This window comes from Mirounga angustirostris, unplaced genomic scaffold (assembly GCF_029215605.1).
Source record: "Mirounga angustirostris isolate CCGP_5_RB_7025 unplaced genomic scaffold, mMirAng1.0.hap1 SCAF_1, whole genome shotgun sequence".
NCBI lineage: Eukaryota > Metazoa > Chordata > Mammalia > Carnivora > Phocidae > Mirounga > Mirounga angustirostris.
In genome coordinates this window covers 174,849,655-174,861,561 of record NW_026991709.1, presented here as the reverse complement: position 1 = coordinate 174,861,561, position 11,907 = coordinate 174,849,655, and the positions used below count along the sequence as shown (strand labels likewise).

At 37.2% G+C, this 11,907-nt stretch overlaps 1 non-coding gene across 1 annotated transcript; it reads right to left on the bottom strand.

Annotated features, from left to right (window-relative positions):
- Positions 1–3,398: 3,398 nt before the first annotated feature.
- LOC123835020 (U6 spliceosomal RNA) lies at positions 3,399–3,501 on the bottom strand. The gene has a single exon (XR_006788582.1). It is a non-coding gene; the product is annotated as a U6 spliceosomal RNA (small nuclear RNA).
- Positions 3,502–11,907: the final 8,406 nt, after the last annotated feature.

Genomic DNA, 11,907 nt, shown 5'->3' with positions numbered 1-11,907 from the left:
ATAAGGCAGAAATATGCTTATGTTGAGCAAAATTGTCCATCTGTCTCTCTGTTGCATTCAAGAACCAACCAAAGATTTCTCGTTTCCTAATTAATATGGAAGACCAAGTGACATTAATGCAGAGTAGACAGCAGTGATGATTGCAACTCAGTAACTCATGTCATTTGTCATGTTATATGACCCTAGTGTTCACATATTTCTTTTAATTTGCATTGCTTTACTTGATGCTAATAGGTGAAATTCAGCCCTTCTAAAATATTCTGGGTTATCCATAATTCTATTAATAAAAGATTATAATTCTGGATAGGAGATTGGTATGTGAAGAGAGAATTAATGTTTCTTGGTCATCCCCCTCAGTCCGTTCCTCCTTATTCTCTTCTCAAGAAATTTCCATTTGGGGGCATCTGGGTGACTCGGTCGGTTAAGCGTCTGCCTTCGAATCAAGCCCTGACGCCAGGGTCGTGGGATCAAGCTCTGTGTCGGGCTCCTTGCTCATCAAGGAGTCTGCTTTTCCCTCTCCCTATGCCCCTCCCTCCCTGCTCGTACTCTCCCTCTCTCTCTCTCTCTCTCTCAAATAAATAAATAAAATCTTAAAAAAAAATTTCCATTTGGGATCCTGTTTGTTCTGGGGAAGCTGAGTCTATCTCTGGGACCTGGGACCAAGTCGAAACCAGTTACCACATTCCAATCCTCTGGCCACAGAATTGGTGCAGCGAACGGTATATAATTCTGAACTGATGCAATCAAAGTGAACCTTTGAATGTGTGCTCAGGTTGCTGGGACAAAAATACCCTCTCTTCTGCTGATATGAAGGAATGATTTTGTATCCATGAGACCTGTTAACTACCATCTTGGGATCATGATGGTGAGTGACTCAGGGTGACATCAGTGCTGAGTAGAGAGATTGACAAAAATCAGTCATTTGAGGATATCAGGCCTGTCCTAAATCCAGCTCCCTGTTCTGCACTTTTCAGTTACCTAAACCATGTAAGTTCCTTAACTGCTAAGCCAATAAGAGTTGGTTTTCTATAATAAATAACAGTATCATACCTGCTACAGAAGGAAAACTAATGCTTTTTGTGATAGGTAGAATAATGGCCAACAAAAGATGTCTACACCCTAATCCCTGGAACATGTAAATACATTGTTACATGGCAAAAGGGGAATTGAGATTGTAAGTGGAACTAAGGTTGTAATCATCTGACCTTTAAACGCAGAAACTATCCTGGATTATCAAGATGGGCTCAAAATAATCACAAGTATCCTTAAAATTAGAAGAAGGAGGCAAAAGATGAGTTAGTGTCAGAGTGATTCAACTTGAGAAAGATTCAGCCAGCCATTGCTGATTTTGAAGATGGACGTCATTCATGTCCCCATGAATCTTTGAATACTTTCTTACAGGCTGGCACAAAATTTTCTAAGTTTATCTTGTACTTTCCATACCCCAACCCCAGAATCAGCCATTTTCTCAAGGAGATGGTATTTTGAAATCAAGATCTCAGTGTTAGGTGTGGTTTTTGCTACTAGAATTTCATTGCTTTCAGGTTGTTTCAGCAAACAGACCTAGGAAATAGGAGACTTGAAGTCTTCAATCACAATTCTGGATTTGTCTACTTTAATTTTTCAATCAGTTTTTCCTTCATGTAATTTGAAACTCTATTGTTGGTGCAACAGTTAGGATGGCTATGTTTTCTTGGTAACATGCCTCATTTATTGTTATAAAATGTCCCTCTTTGACTATGGTAATATTTTGTTCTGAAGTCAACTCTGTCTAGTATTAATATAGTCACTCTGATGTTATTTTTGCTTTCTGTTTGAAAAACAGCATTATTGAGATATAATTCATATATCATACAGCTCATCCATTTAAAGTGCTTTTTTTCAGTATTTTTTTTAAAGATTTTATTTATTTATTTGAGACAGAGAGAATGGGAGAGAGAGAGCACATGAGAGGGGGGAGGGTCAGAGGCAGAAGCAGGCTCCCTGCTGAGCAGGGAGCCCGATGCGGGACTCGATCCAGGGACTCCAGGATCATGACCTGAGCCGAAGGCAGTCGCTTAACCAACTGAGCCACCCAGGCGCCCCTTTTTTTCAGTATTTTTAAAGAATTATGAAACCAATACCATAATCTAATTGAAGAACACTCTGCTACCCTAAAAGAAACCCCGTATTTATTAGCAGTTAGCCCTGTCCCTACTAAACCCCCTACACTCAGGTTTAAGAAATCACTATTCTACTTTCTGCTTTTATAAATTTGCTTATTCTACACATTTCATATAAGTAGAATCATACAATGTGTCATCTTTATGACTGGCTCGTTTCACTTAGCATATTTTTTTCAATCTTCACCCATGCAAAACATGTATCAAGACTCATTTATTTTCATAGCTGAATACTATTCCATTGAATAACATACTTGTTTCCTCTTGCTGATATAACAAGTTACCACAAATTTAGTGGCTTGAAGCAACATAAATTTATTATCTAACAGTTCTATTGATTAGAAATTCAATACAAGTCTCATTTTGTTAAAATCAAGATGTTGGCAGGGCTGCATTCCTTTCTGGAAGCTGGGGAGAATCCATTTCCTTGTCTTTTCCATCTTCATGTAATTTGAAACTGGTTTATGGCCCTCTCTCTCCGTTTTCAAAGCCAACAAAAGCAGGTTGAGTTCTCAAATGGATTTTCTGTGACTGACTCTTCTCTCTCCTTCTTCCAATTTTCAGGAGCCTTGGGTATCTTGATCTTTCAGGGTAACCTCCCCATCTCAAAGCCCATAAATTATTCACATTTAGAAAGTCCCTTCTGCCATGTAAGATTACATATTCACAAGTTCCAGGTATTAGGACTTGGTAATATTTAAGGGTCTTTCTTCTGCCTACCCCCTTTGGATATGCCACATTGATTTATCCATTTATCAACTGATGAACATTTGGGCTGTTTCCACTTTTTGTTATTATGAATAATGCACTTGTGCATTTCATGTGCATATCTTTCCACTTCTCTTTGGCATATACTTAGGACTGAAATTGCTGGGTCATCTGGTGACTCTGTATTTAACTTTATGAGAAGCTGCTAAACTGTTTTTGCAAAGAAGCTGCATCATTTTACATTCCAGCAATCTATGAAGGTTCCAGTTTCTCCACATCCTCACCAACAATTGTTATTTCCTGTGTTATTTGTTGCAGCCATCCTCACATTTTCCTTTCTAATTAGTGTTTGGATGGTAAATTTATTTCCATTGTCTCATCTTCAACGCAGGTATTGTGGTTGAAGTGGTTTGAAAGTGGTTTTTTTGTGAACAGCATTAAATGCATCTTATATCATCTTTTGTTTGTACATATACCATAGCCCTTTTAATGTTAATTTCTATAAAAATTTTTGAGAGCCAAATTTTTGAAAATATGCAACCCTTCACAAATTTGCCTGTCATCCCTGCTCAGGGACCCTACTACTCTTCTATCATTCCCATTTTAGTGTATATAGTGCTAAAGTGAGCATTCTTATAATAATGTTCTTACTTGCTTATAGCCTTACTAAATTATAGGTCTTGTGAGAGCAGAGATAATGTCTAATCCATTTATGTTGTCTTTCCTAGCTTTGTGCCTTAAGTATTTGTTGAATGAATATGAAACTTTATAGATTTTCACTCTACACATATTATCCAGAGGGCTTATCCCATGGTTGTCAATTGGCTCTCAATTATTTTGTATTGGAGGGACAGCTGAGAGTATTGGTTATACACTTGAAAGGGTACTGGATTGAACCCACTTTTTCCCCAAAAGGTGCTTAATTAACCTTTCGATTCCATCAGTTTCCAACTGTTTACTAATCCAACAATGATTCTTTCTCCCGAGTCAAAGTTCTTTTTAGTCTAATATTTATGTGATCTTTTTCTGGCCCGGCTTGACATCAGGCTCATTTAATATTGTACTATTCTACTCCACATGATGCATTTTGACCAACTAAATATTCCATCTAACAGATTTGTCAGTAAAGAGATAGCTCTTCGGTTGCAGTAGAAATAAATTTGACACATGATTGACACTGTTCACACACAAAGGAAGAGGTATCAAGTGAACTGGTGTGTCATGGCATCATAATGCAAAACAGCAAAGTATTTATTAAAAGAATACATTAAAAAATTTTAGATATGGCAATATCTGGGGTTCTAAAGAACATTTTGTAGATGTTAAATCTGTATCTTTGTTGCTTTGTTGTTTTAGAATTTGCTCAAGGATTCGTTAAAAGTAATTTACAGGGGCGCCTGTGTGGCTCAGTCGTTAAACGTCTGCCTTCGGCTCAGGTCATGATCCCAGGGTCCTGGGATCGAGTCCCACATCGGGCTTCCTGCTCGGCAGGAAGCCTGCTTCTCGCTCTCCCACTCCCCCTGCTTGTGTTCCTGCTCTCGCTATCTCTCTCTCTGTCAAATAAATAAATAAAATCTTTAAAAAAAAAAAGTAATTTACAGTTAGAGGATCTGTTTTCATATTACTGTGGAAGGAAATATAATTTAGTTTTAAAAATTAAAATTATGGACAAAGCATAGGCTCTTAATCCTGACTCATTAGAAAAGACTTAAATGCAAACAGCCAATGGCTTTTAATTATAGGAGAATAGATATTGCAAGCTTTACTATCATCTAAATATAAAATCTGTCTTTAATATCCTAGATTAAGTGGAATAGATGATTTAAAAAAAAAAGTAGGTATGGGCTGTTTTTTACATACGAGAAATTACTTTCAATTGTTTTCTAGTTCTTTTCTGTTTCTCTCACTTTTCGCCCGCCTCAAGTTAAAATTCCTTGAGGGTAGGAATCCTGTCTTTTGGTTGTTTGGTACTTTCACAGCAGTAAAAACATAACATGCACACATAGTAAGTGCTGATAAATGTTATTTGAAAGCATGCTGCCTTTCTGACAACTTCTGTTCTGTCCTTGCCCGGACGCCTCTTCCAGCACTCTTCTTCCCGTATGGCTCCATTTCTTGTTCAGTCTCTGCTCGGATGTCACCTTGTCACTGAGGCCTTTCCTCACCACGTTGCATGAAATCTCAGTTGCTTTCTCCCTCGTCTATTGCCCTGCATGACTTTTCTCCACTTAAGAACTAAAACTCTGATTTTTCTGTGGGCAAAATAAGAAAGTATGCAAGAAATTCTGACATATTTTTAAACATAAGCTTAATTTGTATTATGACGGTAATATAAGCTTTTGTGAAAAACTGGAAGCTGTAGAGATAAAAAAAAAATTACGTTTTTATCCTGCAGTGACATCAACATGCTTCACATTTAAATTTAACACTTCCCAGGGTTTTCTTTGTAAATATTAACTTATTTTCTACTTTCATTTCTGAAGTTTGGAACACAAAATATATATCATTAAATTTTGAATTTAAATGACAATAGAATATAATATACCATTAATTTTAACTATTTGAAGATTGAAAAAATTTAAAAGGTATGCAATGTGTCAAGACAATTCAAAATGATATATTGACTGTTACCAATATACCTTTCTGTAAAAAAGTAAAAATAGCATCAAATTTTCCTAAAGTGACTTAAGAGAAGTAAAGATTTTAATACTTATTTAATTGGTATTGATGCTTAGATGGATACTTTAAAATTTTATTTCAATTGACTAAATAATGATAAAAAATCTTATACAAAATGAAGTTTTGCCATATTTTGCTTCTGTATGGATTATATAATTTATAACGTATGGATTATATAGATTATATAATCTATAACGTATGGATTACATAATTTCAATTTTAAAAATCCACAGAGTAAAATTAACCTGTACAATTTGACATCCTTAAGTCAACAGACACAGAGACCAAAAGATTTTTTGGCATGTTTAATTACCAAAACTGACATAGTAACATTCTGATTAAAATATTATTTCTATCTCAGCATTGCTTTTAGAAGACTCAGTTTAGGTCAACATGAAAGTGGGAATGAGAGAACGGTTATAATGGTATTTTGGCTATATGGTGCCAGTGAGAACTTTGAGATTTCCTTAATTGAACTCCTTTTCTTGTCTAATACAAGTCTGAGTATCTTATATTGATGCCAACACCTACTTTGCAGAATTGTTATGAAGACTTGAAATACATACCACTCAGGAATTAAGCACAATGCACATAGTAGACAACTCAGCACACAGGGACTTATTATCTGATGCATTCATTTGCAAGTTAAGTTTTACTATTTGCTCATACACTACTCTAAATTTGACTTTGTCTTCCTTCCTAAAACTTTTTCACCAACACAAGGTCTCAGCAATTACTTATCCTTTAACGGAAAGTGGAATACTGGCTATAATGTCTAGCTTTTCTAACTGGATATGTGACAGAGATTGTTCTTCATCTATTTTCCTCCTGTGAAACAGAGATAATATTATCTGCTTACCTATAGCAATATAGGTAGGTGGTAAAGATAGAAGATAATACTTGCAAATAGCTTTCAAAAATCTAAAATATTTAAAACTGTTTTTTCGTTTTACATATTTTATCAGAGGTTACAAATTGGTGGCCCTAACTGGGATCCGGAGACTCTTTATTTGACATGCATGTGCAGTTTCCTTTAGAAAGAGCCTGTGTTCGGGGCACCTGGGTGGCTCAGTTGGTTGAGCGACTGCCTTCGGCTCAGGTCATGATCCTGGAGTCCCGGGATCGAGTCCCGCATCGGGCTCCCTGCTCGGCAGGGAGTCTGCTTCACCCTCTGACCCTAACCCCTCTCATGTACTTTCTCGCTCTCTCAAATAAATAAATAAATCTTTTAAAAAAAAGAAAAAGAAAGAGCCTGTGTTCTCCAGTTTACCGTACTCTTTACAATTCCTGTGCTATTAGGCCATTTAATTAATTTTTATTAATTTGCATTTCCATTTGAATTATTACCAAGGTGAAAAATGAAAACTGATTTTGTGGAAACATCAAGTCATTACTTTGTGAAAACAAGTTTGGGTTAGCACATCCTCAAGGTTCTTTTAGCACTGTCTACCAGTGTCATATTGTTACTTTCAAGCAGAACTCAGGAGGTTTGTGAATTTGATTGGTCAAATATACAGAATTACCTCTTTCTTTCCAGTATGTTCTTTAATTTTGAATGTAGGTAACAAACCACAGTAGTATTGGTAGTACCTACACGCCATCACTAATAGAAGTGTTTTTGCATGGTAATACACGTTTTGCAGCTATCTTGAAATACTGCTTATCTTTACTTTGAAATTAGTTGTTGTGAAGCCCACTGCTAGATCGTGTGTTCTAATGTCTTATTCAAGAGCATACATTGCTATATCACAAATATGTCCTAAGACTATTTTGATAATTGTATTTCAGAATAATTTGTTTCCTTTGTATCTCTTGTAATCCAGTGTGTTTTAGTTCATGCACTTAACAACATTCTTCTGAGAAGTACCTTGGCAAGAGAGAAACAAAATAAGAAAGAAAACAAAACAAAACAAAAACTGAGACTCTAAAACCCTGTTTCTTTATCTAAAGAAAGTTCTTATTAGTGCAAAACAACATATGTATCAATTCGGTACTGTCATATAATCTTTTATTTTCAGTGAAAGAAAACATATTGGAAATTATTATTTCCCAATTGCAAAATTATTCTTTTAGTAAATGTTTCTTTACTTAACAGCACCTTTCTCACAAACACATTTATATGCACATTTTATCTTCTAACACACTTAGCTAAAAGAAGCACAAAATGCTTTAAAATTATGTATTAAGAATTTATCACACCCACCACTATATTTGCATAGACTTGAAAACAGGAAAATAGCACTGTGTAAATCGCTTACAATGTGGGTTTTGAAAATCTGGACAAAATATTCAACTGCAAAATTTTAAATAGTAGGCCTGGACTTTGATGAGTCTGTGACTTCAAAAATACATAGCTGTTCTCTGCTGCAACTGCCCAGTTTATGTTTTCTACACGTTGGAGTACCAAGCAGCATTTTAACCTTCATGTCAGCTGCACGCTTCTGCAAAGAAGCAGTCACTCCAGATGTACCAGGTGCTTCTCTGTGTCATTGGAACTATCAGTGTGATGATATTCTGCTCTGTGGCTTTTGTCTGATCAGAGTGTGAGCAAGGATTATGCGTCTGCTGAACAAATGTCGTTTTTTCTCACATGCTTCTCTGAGAACTGATTATCAGAACTCTTTCAGGAGAGCAGTAAGCCATTAAAAGACGGTTGAGGGGCGCCTGGGTGGCTCAGTCGGTTAAGCATCCGCCTTCGGCTCAGGTCATGATCCCAGGGTCCTGGGATCGAGCCCCACATCAGGCTCCCTGCTCAGCGGGAAGTCTGCTTTTCCCTCTCCCTCTGCCTGCGTGCTATGCCTACTTGTGCTCTCTCTCTCTGTCAAATAAATAAATAAAATCTTAAAAAGAAAAAAAGACACTTGAAATACTAAAGGATTTTATTTAAACTATTGTAATATTACCCTCCTCTTCCCCCACAAGGGGAAAAAAAGGAAAATTAATCAATATGGAGAAAGTATGCAGATATTATAATTATATATCCCTAGCCTGAGTTTCTCCTTTTAACAACAGATCCTATATAGTGTCTAAGAGAATAGTAATATTTTATACATTAATAATATTTTACATATTAACAATAATGTCTACTATTCATGTTAGACTAGAAACTCCAAAACGTGGTGATCTTTTCTTTTAGCCCATCATTCCAGTGCAACATTGGAATGCTTCATTGGTGAATGGATCTAGAGAGTATCATAGGACCATGAGGAATTGAGACAGGAAAGGAAAGCAAGCCAATAAATAGGCTACACAGTGGCTCAATACCCTTGGAAAATTCTAGAAGACAGTGTGGGAAACATGTCAGAAGCTGGGATCGTTATTTTCCAGCTTGCATCCATCATTGGCTTAGAGTTACTCTGGAGGCATTAATGCTACTGTGCTTGTCACTTTTTGTTGGTCTCATGCACAGATCAACAGAAGAGGAAGCCCTCAGGTACAGACTCTCAAGTGATCACAGGATAAGGCCTTCTATATCTGCAGGACTGACGAGCACAAAGAGGTATTTTGCCTCCTACAACTGCAATACTAGGACATGGTGAAGACAATTTTTATGTGATTCATAAAAAAGTTACATGAGATTAGGAGAGAAAATCTCATAGCAATTCTGAGAAAAGTGGGCTAAAAATTAAGAAAATTTACCTTCCAATGCTTCTTTCATTTTTGCCCTTATCATAATCATTTAAAGTTGTTCGCATGTTATTTAAAAAAAAAAAAACACTTTTGGGAGAAGGTAGGTGGAAGTTACAGGACAAATACATGCAAGGAGGAAAGAAAAAGGACAAAATTGCAATAGTGAAAGAAAGCACAATGTGCTCAATCTCCCACAGTATTTCAGCACAGAAGGCATGAAACAAAAACCAAGGGCAGATATCTCACCCTTCACTCCCACCATGCAGAACTTACACTGTGAAAATTAACAGCCTTTTGCTTCATCAGAATTAAAATCACACACAATTTGTAGACATACACTCACACTTTGGAAATATATGTGTGTGTGTGTGTGTGTGTATATATATATATATATATATGTATATAATTTTGGAAAGAAATTATTCATTCTACAGCCTCCATTGGAAAATGCCTGAGAATTACAGAAAATTTTTAACTGTGAGTTAATAGTTTGTTTTAATTCTTTTCCTCTGACAAGAATATAAACTCTGAAATCAGGAACTTACATATGTTGTTGTTTTTTGTTATCATTTACTAATACAATGCCTGTTCTATCATGTTTATTCTGTTATGTTATAGCTGAATGAGTGAATTTAATTGAATGTGTTAAATGAAGTCGTTTCTATAATCTAGTGGCTCTTAACGGAGGGATAGTGGGAGATGATCCCCCCCACCACCATTTATCATTGTCTAGAGAGATTTTTGGTTTTCACAGCAGGATGGAGGATGTTACTGGCATCTAGCGAGTAGAGGCTAAGGATGCTGCTAAATGTCCTACAATGTACAGGACAGTCTCCACAACAAAGAACTGTCTATCTCAGAATGTCAGTAGTAGCAAGGCTGAGAAACACTGCTATAAAGCCGATCAGTGCTTGGTCTTTTCACATATTCTATTCATACATTATAAAAGGTCCTATTAGCCAAGAACGAGGACATTGCTCTTTTGTCCAATATTAGTCTCAACTAATCACATATAAAGTTATTTGATTTATTTTATTTTATTTTTAAGATTTTATATTCATTTGAGACACAGAGATACAGAGAGAGAGAGAGCATGAGCAGGGGAAGAGGCAGAGGGAGAGGGAGAAGCAGGCTCCCCGCTGAGCCAGGAGCCTGATGTGAGGCTCTATCTCAGGATCCTGGCATCATGACCTGAGCCGAAGGCAGACGCTTAACTGACTGAGCCACCCAGGCACCCCTATTTGTTTCATTTTAGAGTTAATATGTGTGCCCAGAGTTTGGGTTTCTCCAGAAGCCAACCCAGAGACAAGTAGTCCCACACAAGTGGTTTTTGAGAGGTGATCACTGGAGATACCAGTAGGAAATAGGGAATTGAGGAAGGGAAAAAAGGTAAGCCTGTTAATAGCATGGCATTATCAACATCACTAGCCATCAGGGAAATACAAATCAAAACCACAATGAGATACCACCTTACACCGGTTAGAATGGCAAAAATTAACAAAACAGGAAACAAATGTTGGCAAGGATGTGGAGAAAGGGGAACCCTCTTACACGGTTGGTGGGAATGCAAAGTGATACAGCCACTCTGGTAAACAGTGTGGAGGTTCCTCAAGATGTTAAAAGTAGAGCTACCCTACGACCCAGCAATTGCACTACTAGGTGTTTACTCCAAAGATGCAGATGTAGTGAAAAGAAGGGGCACATGCACCCCAATGTTCATAGCAGCAATGTCTACAATAGCCAAACTGTGGAAGGAGCCGAGATACTCTTCAACAGATGAATGGATAAAGGAGATGTGGTCCATATATACAATGGAATATTATTCAGCCATCAGAAAGGATGAATACCCACCATTTGCATCGACATGGATGGAACTGGAGGGGATTATGCTAAGTGAAGTAAGTCAAGCAGAGAAAGACAATTATCATATGGTTTCACTCTTATGTGGAACATAAGCAATAACACGGAGGACCTTAGGGAAAAGGGAGGGAAATCTGAAGAGGGAGAAATCAGAAAGGGAGATGAACCATGAGAGACTATGGACCCTGGGAAACAAACTGAGCATTTCAGAGGGGAGGAGGGTGGGGAGATGGGGTAACTGGATGATGGATATTAAGGAAGGCACATGATATGATGAGCACTGGTTGTTATACGCAGCTAATGAATCATTGAACGCTACATCAAAAACTAATGATGTACTCTACAGTGGCTAACTGAACATAATAAAAAAAATAGTGTGGCATTATCAAGATATTTGCCACTGTGGGCAACTGGAACTAGGTCCTACTAGAGAACCGTGAGAGACAGAGTAGAGTCCAGCTCAAAGTTATCCCAACTGAGAGGTGAGGATGCGGGGGTGTATATCCTCCAACTCCCTTTCATCAGTGGCTGGAGGCTGCTTTCAGGGGCTTGAACTCTGAAGCACTTCTGGCTTGCCCTCCACCCAGGCTGAGTACACTCCACAGCCAGATAAAGACTTTAGGTAGAGAATCACGGATGATCCTATTAAGCAGCCTTTGGTGTGACAAGGTAAGGCCAAGTGGATATGGCAGGCAGGGACAGCAGCTACTTCATCATGAAAGGGCAGAGTTACGAGCGAATAAGATTTCATGTAGGGAACTATATAATTAAGATGGTTTACAATGAGTTTTTACTAAACTTTTACTTTTCTTTTTGGAGATTCAGTACTCTTGGATCCATATTATTATCCAATATCTATCCATATTTG